At 33.3% G+C, this 18,833-nt stretch overlaps 2 pseudogenes; both read left to right on the top strand.

Moving 5' to 3' along the window:
- The first annotated feature begins 2,464 nt into the window (after positions 1-2,464).
- LOC120201128 lies at positions 2,465-5,521 on the top strand (annotated as a pseudogene).
- Positions 5,522-8,388: 2,867 nt separating this feature from the next.
- On the top strand, positions 8,389-11,558 carry LOC120201115 (annotated as a pseudogene).
- Positions 11,559-18,833: the final 7,275 nt, after the last annotated feature.

The following is an 18,833-nucleotide window of genomic DNA, read 5'->3' as shown; positions in this document are numbered from 1 at the left end:
GCTAATTTAAACAAAGGTTAAACAACATCAATGACTACTTAATACTTAATTAAGTGACAGTTTTAATTTGATCACGCCTCTATTAATTTTTTAATTAAATCATTTAACTATGAAATGATATTGCTTCAAAAGAAAAGCTATGTAATTGATATCAATTAAGCTATCTACCGTAACATTTAATGGAGAATTATTGTGACAATTAAACAATTGTATAACTACATATGGCTCATATCACTTACACTGTTATTTAATTAGATTCTCAATGACTGGAGTGAACGTGCAGTAACAAGGAAATGTATAATTATACCATTTTTTAACTACTATTATTGCTATCCGTCAAATATTAACTAAGCAACTTTGAAAAATTAATAAATTGTAGTCAAATTAAAACTGTCTCATAATTAAATGGTCATTCATGTATTCTACCATGTAAACAAAACAGTAATGCATAATTTTAAATATGGAAAAAAGATATAATTAAATTTGTAGTGTACTAATAAAAGATATTTTAATTTCTAATAACATTAAATTATGGATTAGATCCTGAATAATTTCCCATCGATGCGGACAAGGAATGGCTCGTGTTTCCGGCCGGCAAACTCGAAATCGATCTTGAAAAAGCTTACGAAATCGGTATAGAGGTCGCCCGATAAAGACCGGAAGCCGAGCACCTACGGCGGCCGTGGTCATGGTCCGTATCTTCAGTGCCCTTACCAATATCAGCAGCGTCCCGATCACCATTTCAAAACTATTGTGAACCCTATGGATCCAATCCACCACATTTTGATCCCTATAGTTACTATTCCACTCGCCACTATTAGAGGTGTTCATCATACGCAAACGAACTCAGTGGTTAAATAGATGATTTTTCTTACTAGATATTTTAAATTCGAGCATCAACAGTTGTAGCAGGGTATTTAACCCTAAATTTTATATTGATAATCACTTAAACTCTTGTTATATAGATAATGACGGGTTAAAAATGATTTCCATTTAACCCTAAATTTTATTTTTTTAATAATCCGAAGTAATTACAAAGTAATATATATTCAATTTTTTTTGATTATTGATATTGTACACGTACTCTAAATTTCCTTTTACTATTGAGATTATTTTCAAATAATAGCGTTGTAAATTAAACAATCGTTAATAGACTAATAAGTGATAATATGTGACAAGTGATATAAAAACGATCTTTTAACTGTTTGATTTCGTGTCGAATGTTTTAATTTAAAATATATAAAAGACAATTTTAATGATAATTGATAACCAGGGCGTGGCTGAGGGGGCGTAAGGTGCGCGACTGCGCAGGGTCCCCAAAAATAGGAGCCCGAATCGAATATCTCTATCAGTTGTTGTCATTAATAAGCATACAAATAGGGGGTCTTTAAATCGAATATATTTATCAGTTGTTTCTATTAAGAAGCATAAAAATAAGGGCTCAGAATCGAATATATCTAAAAAATAGAGGCTTCTTTAAGAGAATTTAGGGCACCCGACAACCTTGCCTAGCCCTGTTGATAACTGACGTGTACACAGAACCCTAACGTGTCAGAACGAAAGCGAGTGTATTCACTTTACGATACACCGAAGCACCCAATAATTAACAGAAATAAGACAGTTTGGAAGCCGTTCTAGCTCTTCGCTGTCTATTAATGGAAAAAACTAAAAACCGTTGGCTCTTAATTTCCCTCTCTGTTCCTTTACTTTCAGGAGAAAAATGGGTATTTTTCTCTTCCCGCAACCTCTTTTCCTATATACAGCCAACCGCACAAAAATGCAATTTGTAATTCGTTAAATGGTTGTTTCCTCGTGTAAAATTTGAAAGGATGTGGAATTCTTTCATGGACAAACCGCAAAACCTTGCTTTTTAAAGGAGTAAGCATTTCTGGGTTTGTTTTGTCTTTGTGTTTTCTGCATTGGGTTTATCAACTTTTATTAGTTAATTGGCTGTTCCTGTTGAATCATTGTTGTTTTCATTTATGGGTCAATGAGGTGTGTTTGTTTTCTGTTTCGTTGGGATCCAAATAATTTTGAAGAATTTGCAATTCTTGTGATTCACTTGCTGATTGTTAGAAGTTCAAATCAACCCGTAGGATGGTTCTTGTTAATGTTCATGCTCATGGGATCTAAAGATGAGTTATTGATTTGGATCTTCTTCTTAGATTATGTCTGTTTGTATTTGTCAAAATGCAATCTATAGGATGCTTTCATGAGGGATTCTTGGTATTTTAATGCTAACTGGGATCTAAATCTGAGTCATTGAATTTGTTTTCTGATTTTCAGATTCTAGGCTTGAGGATCTTGTTGGAAAGTTTGGCTGCTAGGTTAATTCAAATTGGATTTTGAATCCGGTATCGTGCCAATTGGTAATTGGATTCTGGATTCATTGGGTGTAACTTGCAGGCGAACTTCCGGCTAGATTTTTCTTGTTCTGCTCAGATAATCTTTAGATATGTCTGCGGGGAAAGCGGATGATTCGAAGAATTCATCATCGGTCCTAAAGTCTACCACGGCCGATATAATCATCGAAGCAGAAAAAGCCACTTATGTTAGACACATAAACATTTATCTCGCGGATGATCCATATTTAAAGCAGTTTCTTCCTCTGGATCCAGCTACCAATGACATTTTCGATCTTGCAAAAGATGGTGTACTTTTATGGTATTTTTATCTGCGCTCCATTATGTATGTGCTCTTTTCGGTTTTAATAAAAGCTGCTACGGAGGGTTGACACGGTTCTGTTCTCATGAACTTTTGCAGTAAGCTTATCAATATTGCTGTTCCCGGAACAATACATGAACGAGCTATTAACACGAAAAAAGGAACTTAGCATATGGGAGGGAATGAGAACCATACCCTTGGTCTCAACTCCGCAAAGGCTATTGGTTGCACCGTGGTAAACATTGGTACCCAGGACTTAATCGAAGGAAAGGTTAGCACTGATAGACATTCCTATGTGAGAAGAAGGATATTTTCTTAGTATCCGATGTTTTTGACCTTGGTTACTTGTACTGCAGCCTAATTTCTTATTCGGTTTGATCGCTCAATTATAAAGGTAGGCATTTAAATTGACGTGATAGATCGATAATAGTAGGGTGTTAAATCAAGTTGTTTTCTGCTACTCTTTTCTTATCCTTCTATCTGTGACAAATGCAGATTCAACTGTTGGCAGATCTCAACCTTAAGAAGACACCTAAGCTTGTAGAAGTGTTTAAGGGACGATGGAGGAGTAATCTATTTCTTTATCCCTTGATTGATGTTTAACTAAGGATTAATTCATGAAATAAACATTTCTTTCGAAAAAAGTGACTGATTTATTTCTGTTTGGACTATCGGTACCTACAGGATATCGAGGAACTTACGGGGTTAGCTCCTGAGAAGGTCCTACTAAAATGGATGAATTACCATTTGAAGAAAGGGGGCTATGAAATAACCGTTACAAATTTTTCTTCAGATCTGGTATTTGACTATGTTAATACTACGTTTAGCAGCAAGCATATGAGAAAGTGAATTTGGGGTTCGAGGTGGATGTTCATACAAGAATTCGATGAATGGCTTTATTTGCTTGCTTCGGCAGTGTAATGTTTTAGTCATTTCCATACCTGCAGGATGCAAAAGCTTATGCTTACCTGCTTAACATACTGGCACCGGAGCACGGTAATACGTTGACCCTTGAAACGAAGGATCCGATGGAAAGGGCTACATTGGTACTTGAGCATGCAGAGAAAATGGGATGTAGACGATATTTAAACCCTCAAGACATTGTTGAAGGCTCGTCAAACTTGAATCTTGCATTTTTAGCTCTTTCATCATAGGTGAGAAATCACAAACCAAAAGGGAAACTGGTACACTTTTCCCTCGTTGCATATTGTCTCTAGTTTATAATTGGGTAATAAAAACATGTGTGCTTTTGCAGGAATGGCCTGAGAGTAGAGAAAGAAAATATTTCTTTTGAAGAAAAGATGACAGATGATGTGGAACTTTCAAGAGACGAGAGACGCTTTCAACTATGGATGAACAGTCTCGGAATCGAGACTTGTGTTAATAATCTCTTTCAGGATCTCAGAACCGGGTAAGTTTTCGAAGCTGGCACTTGTTGCATATGTTTCTGGAATTGCAATTTCAGCTTATGAAGTAAGGCGTCGAACTAGTTCCGTAATCCAATATTTCAACCGTCAACATAAAGGAGCTTGACTTTGATACAGATGGGCACTTTTAGAGGTGCTTGAGAAGGTTGCTCCTGGATCAGTCAACTGGAAGCATGCAACGAAACCTCCGATTAAGTTTCATATTAGAAAGGTGGAAAATTGCAACCAAGTCGTAAAGATCGGGGAGAGGTTGAGATTTTCCGTTGTGAATCTTGATGGAAATGATATAGTTCAAGGAAATAAAAAACTTATAGTCGGTAATTTCCTCTGGCTTTTTTCTTTACTTAATATGATTATCTTCACGGCTTGGCACGTTTTGATTCCATTCCAAAGTTAAACCAGCACTTTCTGGTGTAAATTGAATACCTCAACCTGCATGAAAAGTCTGAAAGCTGCTTTTCATCTTCGATGTGTATAGTTGTTGATCCTATATATGCTGTCATTTGAGCTTACGTAATTCGTATACAATGTTTTGTTGTTTAATACCGAAAAGAAAATTCAGATAGTTTTTGAAAGTGGATTACATGTATTACAGCTTTCCTATGGCAATTGATGAGGTATAACATGCTTCAAGTTTTGAAGAGCTTGAGATCTTGCTCCCGTGGGAAGGACATAACTAATTCATATATCATAGCTTGGGCAAACAGCAAAGTTAAAAGCACCGGAAGATCCCATCAAATAAAAAGCTTCAAGGTTTCACAACGATTTCCGTTTCTTCTTATGATAATAATATCTATTTTGATAGTTAAAACTATCGATTTGTAAATGTTATCCTAAATCTGCAGGATAAGAGCCTTTCGTCTGGACTGTTCTTCCTTGAACTTTTAAGCGCAGTGGAGCCAAGAGTGGTCAACTGGAGCCTTGTAACCAAGGGTGAAAGTGGTACGATTACTTGCTAACTCGAATCAACTTGAAAGTTCTCTTTTCTTTGTCGGAGAAAATGTCGAGATACAACCGATCTTAACGGTTTTTATCCTTTTTGGAATCCTAGAGGAAGAGAAGAGGTTGAATGCAACATATCTTAAGTTTGGCGCGTAAACTCGGGTGTTCCATCTTCCTGTTGCCTGAGGACATCATGGAGGTAACGTTGCAACTGTACACATTTCGCATTGTGAATCTCGAAAATTTTTAGTTTTTTACACTCTACAAATGACAACAAATAGGAAATAATTAAATTGAACATGTGGAATTCGCACATGGATGTTCTTATGGTCTGGCAGGTAAACCAGAAGATGATGCTCACTTTAACAGCCTGCATTATGTGCTGGTGCCTCCAAAACTCACCGAATAATAATAAATCGGATGCATGTCCAGCACCATCCAATACCGCCTCGAACATTTCAGTCTCACCATCCCAGTTTAAGAAGTGAAATGCTATTGCTGAGTAAAGGGTACTGAATGGCAATTGTTGTTTACCTCCATACGTTGTCAGACCATGTAGAAAGGAAAGGAATAGTATACTTGCAATCTATGTTACTCGGACTTGGCGGTAAGTGTTGGACAGTGACATTGTTAGTTTGTTTTCATCATATGTTCGGCAAGTGTCGAAACGAAAGGGATCATATTCTTTTAGGGTTTTACGGTTTAGGTGTATGCAGTGGATTGATTGTGATGCTACTTGTGTGTAGGAGAAACTTACACCGCCGACGCAGAGAAAGGAGTGGCTCTTGTTTCCGGCCAAGCAAATTCGAAATCGATCTTGAAGAAGCAGGCGAAATCGGGTATAGAAGTCGCCCGGATCAAGACCGGGAAGCCGAGTACTTACGGCAGCCATGGTCATGGTCCATGTCTTTAGTACCCTTACCAATATCATCAGCGTCCTGATCGCCATTACAACAGCAACTATTGTGAACCCTATGGAAATCCGTTAATTATTAGGGTTTATATTTGAGGCATCGAAATCCGTTTATTATTAGTGTTCACATATTGATGTATTATTTTTTTTATGATATTGAAAGTCTTAAGTTTACTTTGTTTAAAATAAAGGCTTATTATGCTTAATTTATGATCTAATTTTATAATTAATAAATTAAAATACATAATTAACATTATTACATTTTAAAAGAAAATCTTCTTCGATTAACATTATTACATTTAATTTGTAAACCACATACACGCTAATGAGAGTTTGGTTGATAACGTCACGGACCGTGATGCTACACGACCCGTCAGACCTTAACTCTAATATTACGATAGTTTGAGTTTCAAGGTTCTAAGGGTGTGACAATAGGACCAAATTTTTAAGAAGTTTTATTAAAATTTTAAGTGATAAAAAGTAATAAAATATATTTAAATTATAAAAGTTCAAAAAATTATATTAAAATTTAAGTGATTTAAAAAATAATAAAATTATATAAAAATTTAAAACTTTTAAGTACCACTGCTCCCTACACTTCCTTCTATTCATCCATGGTTAGCATCTTCAGGTCCTATGAGTATGACAAATTGAATTTGAACCTAAAAGCTCCACTTAAAAATTTGGGTAAATTACGTATTTAGTACATAAATGATCGATTTTAGTACGTTTTAATACTTAAACTTTTAATTTTTTTTTCTAAATCTATGTTGTTTAGTTTTATTTTTTTTTTAGTACACCACCATTAAAAACTTAATGCCTTTAGTACCTAACATGTCATTTTTGGTCTGTTTTAGTACATAAACTTTCAAAAAATAATTCAAAACTCAAACGTTAAGTTTTAACGAGTCCTAAAATGAAATAAAAAATAAACATTATACTTTTGAAAAATTGAAAGTTTATACTAAAACGGACCAAAACTGATTGTTTAGGTACTAAACGCATAATTTGAGCCTAAGTCCATTTAAATTCAATTTAATAAAAAAGAATTTGAGGTAAGCTTTATTGGTAGTTCCTAAACTTTTAAAACACTTAAATTTATAATTTAAATTAAAATTAGTAATATTTTAATTCATTTTAAACCAAAATTGGTTATATAAGTCAAATATATGTAATGTAAAAATTAAATAATTTTTAAGTCCCATGTGTACTATAGTTAGATCATCAATTTTTAATTGTTAAATCAGATTTTTGTTACTAAATTAATGGTAATTAATAGTCGAGGGACAAAAATCGAACAGACTAATAACGAAAGGGATCAAATTGAATCAATTATCAAATTTAACAGATCAAAAATATAAGGGACCACGTGTGTAATTTACCCTATATTAATCTATAAAAAAGTTTGCATTAATTACTATTGTCACACCTTATAGAGGTATATAATATTAATTTTACATCAAAAAAAAGAAGGAACGTCATGAAACTTAGAAATGATATCATTTTTGAACTAATAAAGTGATTCGATAATTAAAGGGAATGTTGTTTTCTTGAGATCTTAGATTCGAGTAGCTCAATCTGTAATGTGTTGTTAATAGTTATTTTTTTTTTAAATAGATATTATCTTATAATCACCCAAACTATTTAAAAAAAACGACGTTGTACATCTTGTTACCTATATCTTATAATTAGTACCGTTGTCGATCGACAAGGAAAAAAAATAGATGAACGGCATATTGATTAAAGAAAACTATTTATTCCCATATTTAATATTAATTCTGTCCTGGATATGATATATAATATTAGACATGCTTTTTAAAGTAGAATCCCATGTGTACACACAGATTCGCTTACGTGTCAAACAACAAAAGCGAGTGCATTCTCTTTTAGAATAGCCAAGAAACACCACCATTAACTGAAATGAAAAAAACAGTTTGGAAGACGGTTTCTCTTTGCTGTCTAATAACGTGAAAAAAAAACTAAAACCCGTTCAGTTCATAATTCCTCACTCTTTCCCCTTCACTTTCTCAGGAGAAAAATGGATCCTTTTCTCGTGCACAAACCGCATCGCCTAACCATGCTTTTAAAAGGAGTAAGCATTTCTGGGTTTGTTTTGTTTTTGTGTTTTCTGCATTGGGGTTTATCAGCTTTTAGTTAGTTGGTTTTGCTTTTTGAATCGTCTTTGTTTTCATTTATGGGTCAATGAGGCGTGTTTGTTTTCTGTTTCATTTGGGATTGAAATAGTTTCTGAAGAATTTCCAGTTTTCGTGATTCTTTCGTTGATTGTTTAGAAGTTAAAATCAACCGGCGGGGTGTTTTCATTATGTCAGTTTTGTATGTTAAGATGCAATTTAAGGATGCTTTCATGAGGGGTTCTTGGTACCTTAAGGCTAATAGGGATCTAAAGGTGAGCCATTGATTTGTTTTCTGATTTCCGGATTCTGGAATTTAGGAATCTTGTTGGAAAGTTTGGCTGCTAGGTTAATTCAGATTGGATTTTGAATCTGGCATTGTGACAATTGGTAATTGGATTCTGGATCTATTGATTGTAACTTGCAGGCGAACTTCCGGCTAGATTTTTCTTGTTCTGCTCAAATAATCTTTAGATATGTCTGCGGAGAAATCGGGTGGTACGAAGAGTTCATCATCGGTCCTAAAGTCCACCTCGGCCGATGCAATCATCGAAGCAGAAAAAAGCCACTTATGTTAGACACATAAACATTTATCTCGCGGATCTGTATTTAAAGCAGTTTCTTCCTCTGGATCCAACTACAAATGATCTTTTCAATCTTGCAAAAGATGGTGTGCTTTTGTGGTACTTTTATCTGTGCTCCATTATGTATTTGCTCTTTTCGGTTTTTAATAAGAACTGCTATGGAGCGTTGACACTGGTTCTGTTTTCATGACTTTTGCAGTAAGCTTATCAATATTGCTGTTCCCGGAACAATATATGAACGAGCTATCAACACTAAAACAGAACTTAGCCTATGGGAGAGGAATGAGAACCATACCCTTGGTCTCAACTCCGCAAAGGCTATTGGCTGCTCCGTGGTAAACATTGGCACCCTAGACTTAATTGAAGGAAGGGTTAGTACTGATAGACATATTCTGATGTGAGTAGGAGGATATTTTCTTATTATATGATGTTTTTAACCTTGGTTACTTGTACTGCAGCCTAATCTCTTATTCGGTTTGATCGCTCAAATTATAAAGGTAGGCATTTAAATTGACGTGATAGACCGATAATAGTGGGATGCTAACTGAAGTTGTTTTCTGGTACTCTTTTTCTCATCCATTCTGTATGTGACAAATGCAGATTCAAACTGTTGGCAGATCTCAACCTTAAGAAGACACCTCAGCTTGTAGAAGTGCTGAAGGACGACGATGGAGTAATATATTTCTTCCCGTGATTGATGTTTAACTTAGGATTAATTCATGAAATAAACATTTATTTCGAACAAAAGGACTGATTTATTTCGGTTTGGATTATCAGCACTTACAGGATATCGAGGAACTTATGGGGTTAGCTCCAGAGAAGGTCCTACTAAGATGGATGAATTACCATTTAAAGAAAGGGGGCTATGAAATAATTGTTACAAATTTTTCTTCTGATGTGAAGGTATTTGACTATGTTAATACTACATTTAGCAGCAAGCATATGCTAAACTAAATTTGGAGCTCGATTTTGCTTGCTTCGATAGTTTAATGTTTTACTCATTTCCATATCTGCAGGATGCGAAAGCATATGCTTGCCTGCTTAACATACTGGCACCAGAGCATGGTAATACGTTGACCCTTGAAACAAAGGATGTGATCGAAAGGGCTACAATGGTACTTGACCATGCAGAGAGAATGGGATGTAGACGATATTTAAACCCGCAAGACATTGTTGAAGGTTCACCAAACTTGAATCTTGCATTTGTAGCTCAAATCTTTCATCAAAGGTGAGAAATCACAAACCAAAAGGGCTACACTGGTGCACTCTTCCCTCATTGCATGTTGTCTAGTTTTATAGTTGGGTAATAAAAACGTGTTTGCCTTTGCAGGAATGGCCTGAGTGTAGATAACGAAAAGATTTCTTTTGAAGAAGGGGTGACAGATAACGTGCACCTTTCAAGAGACGAGAGACGCTTTCGACTATGGATGAACAGTCTCGGAATCGAGACTTGTGTTAATAATCTCTTTGAGGATGTCAAAACCGGGTAAGTTTTCTAAGCTGGCACTTGTTGCTTATGTTTCTGCAATTGCAATTTCACCTTATGTATAGGCATCGTAGTAGTTCCGTAATCCAATATTTCAACCATTAACATAAAGGATCTTGATTTTGATACAGTTGGGCACTTTTAGAGGTGCTTGATAAGGTTGCTCCTGGATCAGTCAACTGGAAGCATGCAACGAAACCCGATTAAGTTCATATTAGACAGGTGGAAAATTGCAACCAAGTCGTAATGATCGGGGAGAGCTTGCGATTTTCCGTTGTGAATCTTGACGGAAATGATATAGTTCAAGGGAATAAAAAACTTATAGTCGGTAATTTCCTGTGTCTTTTTTCTTTACTTGATATGATTCTCTTCATGGCTTGGCACGTTTTGCTTCCATTACAAAGTTCAACCAGCATTACGTCTGGTGTAAATTGAATACCTCAACCTGCATGAAAAGTCTGAAAGTTGTTTTTCATCTTTCGATGTATATAGTTGTTGATCCTATATATGCTGTCATTTGAGCTTACGTAATTCGTATACAATGCTTTTTGTTGTTTAATACTGAAGAAATTCCGATAGTTTTTGAAATCGGATCACATGTATTACAGCTTTCCTATGGCAATTGATGAGGTATAACATGCTTCAAGTTTTGAAGAGCTTGAGATCTTGCTCCGGAGGGAAGGACATAACTAATTCATATATCATAGCTTGGGCAAACAGCAAAGTTAAAAGCACCGGAAGATCCCATCAAATAGAAAGCTTCAAGGTTTCACAACGATTTCCGTTTCTTCTTATAATAATAATACTATCGATTTTGATAGTTAAAACTAATGATTCGTAAATACGTTATTCTAAACCTGCAGGATAAGAGCCTTTCATCTGGACTGTTCTTCATTGAACTTTTAAGTGCAGTGGAGCCAAGAGTGGTCAACTGGAGCCTTGTAACCAAGGGTGAAAGTGGTATGATTACTTGCTAACTCGAAAGTTCTCTTATCTTTGCCGAGATAGAGCCGATCTTAACAGCTTTTTATCCTTTTTGGAATTGTAGAGGAAGAGAAGAGGTTGAATGCAACATATAATAAGCGTGGCTCGTAAACTCGGGTGCTCCATCTTCCTGTTGCCTGAGGATCATGGAGGTAACGCTGCAACTGATCACAATCCACATCGTGAATCTCGAAAATTTTTATGTCTACAAGTGATACCAAGTAGGAAATAATTAAATTGAATATATGGAATTCACACATTGATGTTCTTATGGTATGGCAGGTAAACCAGAAGATGATGCTCACTTTAACAGCCACCATTATATGCTGGTGCCTTCAAAACTCACCGGAAGAGGCTGAGGCTGGTAATGGTTACAATAGTGCTTATACATCGGACGCATCTCCAGCGCCATCAAACAGTCGGTGAGGATGAAAGTTCTCACACTGTGGTGAAATCTCAATCTTAAACATCGGCAATGCCGCCTCGGATTACGGTCTCACCATCCCTGTTTGAGAATGGAGATGCTATTGTTTAGTAAATGATAATGGCAATTGTTTACCTCCATAGATCGTAGATTACAGAAATTGTATTTTAGATAATAATTTTTAATATAAAAGCATAAATTATTGTAAGAAGAACAAAGGAAGTTGCATAGGAGAAGAAAGGAAGAATTAAATGAAACTGATTAAAATTGATGAATTTGTAAATATAAAGGACCAAAACTGTATTTTCTCAATTTTAAACTGTCGCGTCAGCCTTCTCATTTTGACATCAAAATAAAATTTTAGTGATTTAATTGAAAAAAAATGTTCAATAATCAAAATAAAATCAACACCCATAGTTTAATGGCTAGTATGATAATTTACTCTAAAAAATAAAGTGAAATAAGCATAAGATTATGGATAAGAAAATTATTCTTGATAACAAATTTTTTTTATTAAATATATTATATATTAAATTTATAATTGATCTTTGGATAAGATTATGGATAAGAAAATTATTATTGATAACAAATATTTTTATTAATTATTTTTATGTTATTAAATTTATAATTGATCTGTGGATAAAATTATGGTTAAGAAATTATTTTAAATTTACAATGCATGAGCAACATGGCATTGTGCAGTACCAAGAACGCAGGTCGATAGGGGTGTTAAAAAAAATCGATATGATTCAAACTCGTCGACCTAAAACTAAAAATATTGAGTAATTCTCTAAAAAAGTTTACCCGATCGGGTTGGGTACCAGACCCGTGATTTTTTCCGGGTAGTTGGTTTGGGTCTGAGCAGAAATTTTTTTATATTCGGGTACCCGACCAAACCCGGCAATATATATAGTTTAAATTATATTTTTATTTTAAGTTCTTAATATTTTACGTTAAAATTAAATTTAAATCCCTATTTTTTCTTAATTTGTATTATGTACTTTTAAGTTTTAAATTTTACAATTTTTTATTAATTTGTCAATATGAGATTAAAAAAATCAAGATCAATATTAATAACTTTAATTTTTTTTCTTTTAGAAATAAACTTTATATATATATATATATATATATATATATATATATATATATATATCCTTAAAACTAACTTCAAATCACTAATTTTGTGTATGAATTGTATATAATGAACCTTTAAATTTTTATGAATTTCTATGTGTGTTTTTAAAATTAATTAAAAAAATAAAAAAAAATAGATGAATCAGGTATCTGTGACCAAAAATGTGGATAGCCAGCTTTTACGGGTACCCAGACTTAACGAGTTGGGTCACGGGCCGACAGATATTACCCGATACTTTGGGTACCTGAAAATGCAAGTACCTGATTTTGAACACCCCTACCGGTTGCATGTTGTTTTTATGCATAAATGAATTTCTTCGATTTCACACATTTTACAATAACGTTACAAGTGTTGTGAAAGGAGACTCGTCAATTAACTAATTAACGGAGTCGGTTTAAGTGATAAACATGTTGATATCATTTAAGCATGTCTTAAATTTGAGTATTTGTATATGTATAAAATTTTCGATGGGAGACTCACTCACTAATATCATGTGTGCGACGTAAGATCAGTTCAGATAAATCAAAACGAAACCTTAGAAACTAGAATGACAACGAAAATATGAAGTGCCATGTTTGTAGGATATTTAAATATTTATTGTCAAACGATGAAGAGAATACTTATTGTTTTTCAATTGCAACATTAACCATCTAAATTTTAGTTTATTTGTTATAATTGTGTAATAATGTGAGTAAATTTAATTTATCGATAATAAAAGTTGAATGATATAATCATGAACAAATTCAGAATTAAATATTGATAAGGGTCGAAATATTAGATTATTTAAGAAAGATATTAAGACTTATTAGGTATTTAAACTCGAAATTCAATATGAACCCAGCGACTTTAGTGATTAAGGGATTGTTGTTATCCTTAAGGTCTCGAGTTCAATCACATATGTAGGGGTATGAGCGTTCATTATCAAATAGTTAAAAGTTTCGTTAAGATATTACATTGTATTCACCCTAAATTAGGGGAAAAAACTCAAAACTCAAAGACAACTTCTAATTTGTCTAATATTTAAACTTACAATGACTAAATTGTAATTAGACCAAGAAATTAAGAACACATACTTATCATTCTTTAGTTCGACCCTTACTTGATTAAATATTTAATATATTTTTATATTTTTAAATTTAAATATTTATTTTTACATAAACTAAAATACTATTAAACTAAAATTATATCGAATATAAATTTTAACAGAAATCAAAAACCTCCTAAGCCCGGAGCTCCATCCCTAAATACAATCTATTTAAAAGGTAGATTACTCGATGTTGTTTTAAGCTTTTTCATTAAGGAGCAAATTTCATATGAAATTTTTTATAATATTTTAAATTAATATTAGAAGTTAATGTGTGAAAAAATTTCACAAATTTATTCTTTTTTATAAATTTTTAAATTTTTTAATTAAACATTATAATTTTACATTTATATGTGTGAAAAAATTTCACGACAACTTGATCAAATTTATTCTTTTTTATATATTTTTTTAAATTTTTTAATCAAACATTATAATTTTATTTATAGCAAATAAGTTAAACAAATTAATTTAAAATTCTAAATAATATATTTTAAAAATAATAATTTGCATTAGCATAATAATAAAATTACACCCGATGTTGGTACAAATGATTTTTTTTATTATTTTTTATAGCATTTTAATATCTAAGATTTTTTTGTCAAAGCAGTTGTTGTTGGATAGAAATTATTAGTTGATTAACAATCACCATATGTTATTGTTATTGGGGTTGTAAACGAGCCAAGTCGAGTTCGAGTATTGTTGAGCTCGACTCGACTCAAAAACTTGGAAATGGAGCTCGACTCGACTCAAAAACTCATGGGCCTAAAATTTTAAGGTCGACTCGAACTCGAAATCATGAACTGAAGCTCGTAGAAGCTCGAAAAGAAAAAAAATCTTAAACTTAACTCGATTAAAGCCTCAAACTCGAACTTAAACCTAAACCTTAAATTTATGAAAACTTTATAATGCATTTTTTTGAGAAAAAAATCATCACATAAATGTTAATATTATTAATAATTTATTTTTTTAAATCTTAATATATTATATTTCCGAGCAGCTCACGATTTTTTTTGAGTCGAGTATCAAGTAGCTCGTTTCGGGTTGTTAAGAACTCGAGTCGAATCCTTTTAAGTTGACTATTTATCGAGCTTTGATCGAGTCAATTTTTAGTAACTCGTGATGTGTCTCGTCTCATTTACAGCCCTAACTATCGTGACATTTTCATACATATTTAATTATTTACGTGACACATATCATATCATTATTTGTTATGATATAACATATGTTACGTCAGTGACTAAATACATATAAAAATATCATATCAATAATTCTTGTTTATTATAAATAACTATAAGTTTTCATCTAAAGTGATTTTGATCGAAATCGCCCTGAACCCTCAGCTCAACCTTCTCTCTTCGATACAATCTCCATATCCACTAAAATTCCCTGTAAAACAAAGAACCAAGTGATCTCACACGTAGGGTTTTCACGCAATATGCAGTAATAAACCAGTTCATGCATAAGGCCCAAGGTGACAAACGTTACGAAAACAGCCGGCAAGGAATGTTGCGGAATACGACTATCGGATAGAGAAAAATCACAACTGATAATTTGAGAAATAAAATGAAGATAAAGAAGACATAAATTTTACGTGGAAACCCCTAAATAATATAGGGTAAAAACCATGAATAATGGTAGAAGAATTTTACTATGAGAAAATAGGAATTACAACTTCTCTCGATCTAACAAGAAGAAAACAATGATAATTCTCTCTTGATAAAAAGGAGAAAACAACTCTCAAGAAAACTCTCTAAATTCTCTAGTATTGGGAGAAACTAAAATAATTTGGGATGGTTTTGAAGCTAAATGAGCTAGGGTATTTTAGTTGAAGCTTAAGGACTAATCTTATAAATACCCTAAAGTTTAGTGACTAAAGTTTGTAATTTGCCCATTTAATTTTCAACCATTGTTGCACCTAATTTTGACATTGTATATTCGGTGCCTAATTTGGACCAATTTCCAGCCGCCCATGCTTTGACATTTCAACAATCTCCCACTTGAAGATTTGATTGGAACAACCATATCTTCACACCATTCTTTCTACTTTGTACCATCATGTTGCTTACGTCTCTGACAGGCCACAAGAGGATCGACACCAGGTAAATTTATCAACATTGATTGCCTTCGTCATGAAATATGCTATGTTGTCTTTTGTATGGATCTTTTGCATATCTACCGTTCTTTCTTCCACCTTTTCACACATGAAATGGTATTGAACTTGTATGTGCTTTGTCCTTGAATGAAATGATGGATTCCTTGCTAGATGCAAGGCGCTTTGACTGTCACAAAATATAGAGACATACTCTTGATTGTGCCCAAGCTCCTCCAATAGCATCTTCAACCAAATCGCTTCTTTACTGGCTTGTGTAGCTACTACATATTCTGCCTATGTTGTGGATGTAGCCACAACTGACTGCAATTTTAAAACCCAGCTTACAACTCCACCAGCAATTTTGAACACATATCCTGTAGTAGATTTGCTTTTATCCAAATCCCCTGCATAGTTAGAATCTATATACCCATTGATTAGTAAATTTGATCCTCCGTAACATAATGCAATATTTGAGGTCCCTTTGATATATCTCAGGATCCTCTTTACTATATTCCAACGGTAGTTGACGCTTTACAACATAGAGCATCTCCATCATCTGAAGTGTTTGCGTTATTGCCTTGTGGATTGGAGTTTTTATTTGACTCCAACAATCCTTCTTCAAGTGACCCTTCTTTCCACAGTTGTAACACTTTAAATTCTTCTTGCTTCTTGACTTTGATCTATCATGTTTGTGATTGCTGCTTTGGCCACGTTCCGTTGATCTCCCTCTCATCGTTGTCAACGCTTCTGCTTGTTGCAGATTTACTTGTCTGTCTTCCTTGTTCTTGTTCCGATTCTTCTTGTAAAACAGCAGCCACAACGTCATCGAAGGCTAGACTGGTGACATTATTGTTTGTCAAGTTGATGATGAGTTGATCATACGAATCAAGTAGACTTTGGAGTAGAAGTTCAACACATTCTTGTTCTCCTATTGTATATCTTAGGGATGTAAGCTGAGAAAATAAAGTGTTCAGCGTGTTTAAGTGCTCTGTCACTAAAGTAGATTCTAGCATCCGAAGAGTGTACAATTTTCTCTTAAGGAAAATTTTATTGTGCAACGATGTAGCCTCGTACAATTTGGTGAGATGATCTCATCTCCTTAGCTATCTCCTCCTCCTTGATGCTTGACAATACTTCATCTGCTAATGCTAAATGAAAGTTTGTCATATCATTCCTGTCCATTTCGATCCATTTGTTGTCATCTGTGAAATCTATCGGCCTTTCACTGAAAGCTCCTAGACAACCGTCTTTCCTCAGGATGGCCTTCATCTTCAATTTTCACAATGAGAAATTTCTCCCATTGAACTTTTCAATATCAAATTTCGTTGTCATAGCTTCTATTACGGATAGCTCCCATTATTTCACTATCGTGAATAGTTCTCTAGAACCTTCAAAGAATGGGTAATATCTTCTTACTTTCTTATGTTGGAGGATCAACCTTTTGGTGGCAAACACAAAGACAATAAGCAGATATTACACACTCAAATCTGGCTCAGATACCAATTGTTGCGGAATACGGCTATCGGATAGAGCAAGATCGCAATTGATAATTTGCGAAAATAAAAATGAAGATAAAGAAGACACAAATTTTACGTGGAAACCCCTAAATAATATAAGGTAAAAACTACGGGCAACGGTAGAAGAATTTTACTATGAGAAAATAGGAATTACAACTTCTCTTTATCTAACAAGGAGAAAACAATGATAATTCTCTCTTGATAAAAAGGAGAAAAAAAACTCTCAAGAAAACTCTCTAAATTCTCTAGTATTGGGAGAAAACTAGAATGATTTGGGATGATTTTGAAGCTAAATGAGCTAGGGTATTTATAGTTGAAGCTTAAGGACTAATCTTATGATTACCCTAAAGTTTAGTGACTAAAGTTTATAATTTGTCCATTTAATTTTCAACCATTGTTGCACTTAATTTTGACATTGTATATTCGGTGCCTAATTTAGACCAATTTCCAACCGCCCATGCTTTGATATTTCAACAATGAACCCCATCTGGCTCCTATTACACATATCGAAACACTTCGTATCGGGTCGACAAGACGAAGCATGTTTGATACCCTGAGGTTCCACCTATAGACTAGAATATGATAAAATTTGATTTCAGAACTGTTTTGAGTGAGATTTTATTTGGTCGACTCTCCGTTTATATTATATCATTGAGTCGATGTTTGAAATTAACAGAAGTATTAAAATATGATTTTACCATATGTCAATTAGTAAGTTTATGTCTAGCTCATATTATCGTCATATTTTAACGGGAAAAAATGAGTATGAAAAATATGAATAGTCAGTATCCATGTTGTACCTTTTAATAATAGAGAAACTCAACAAAATAATTTTCTATAATCATATGATTTTTTTTTAATTTTAATAGTTAATAACTCAATAAAAAACGTTCTATAATCAAATATTATTTGTGAACTTTATCCTATTAATAATTTAGTATTGTAATGTAATTTATTGCAAAATTAAAAACTTAGCAGAAACGTAGGTCATGAGCTATGTCGTACCAGTCCATTTCTTATTTTTATTATTTTTTTCAAAAAATCGAAACAAATCAGCGCACTGGATGGAAGGTCAGTACAGCAGCAGCACCAAGGAAAGTATCCATTGGTTCTCATTTTCAATAACTTTTAGGTGCGATTGGTTTACAAAATGTAGGATTACTAGTAAGAATAAAAGATTATCAGGGAATAGGATTACTGGGAATGTTGTGTTTGATTGGTTTAGCAGGAATGTAAGATTATCGTGTTTGGTTAAAGGAATAAAATATTATTAGAACGTATATTTAACCAAATTATCTTTATTATATATTTGTTTTTTAATAATTTTGAAAATATTTATATATTTTCTTTAAAAAATTTAAATTCATAAAATTTATATAATTTTTTTACAAAATTGAAAATATAAAAAGGTTTAATGAAAGGGTAAAATTTTATTTTAACCATTGAACT

Source organism: Hibiscus syriacus, unplaced genomic scaffold, assembly GCF_006381635.1.
Source record: "Hibiscus syriacus cultivar Baekdansim isolate YM2019G1 unplaced genomic scaffold, ASM638163v2 tig00006992_pilon, whole genome shotgun sequence".
Taxonomy (NCBI): domain Eukaryota; kingdom Viridiplantae; phylum Streptophyta; class Magnoliopsida; order Malvales; family Malvaceae; genus Hibiscus; species Hibiscus syriacus.
Note: the sequence above shows the minus strand (reverse complement) of the source record. Positions and strands in the feature narration are given on the sequence as shown.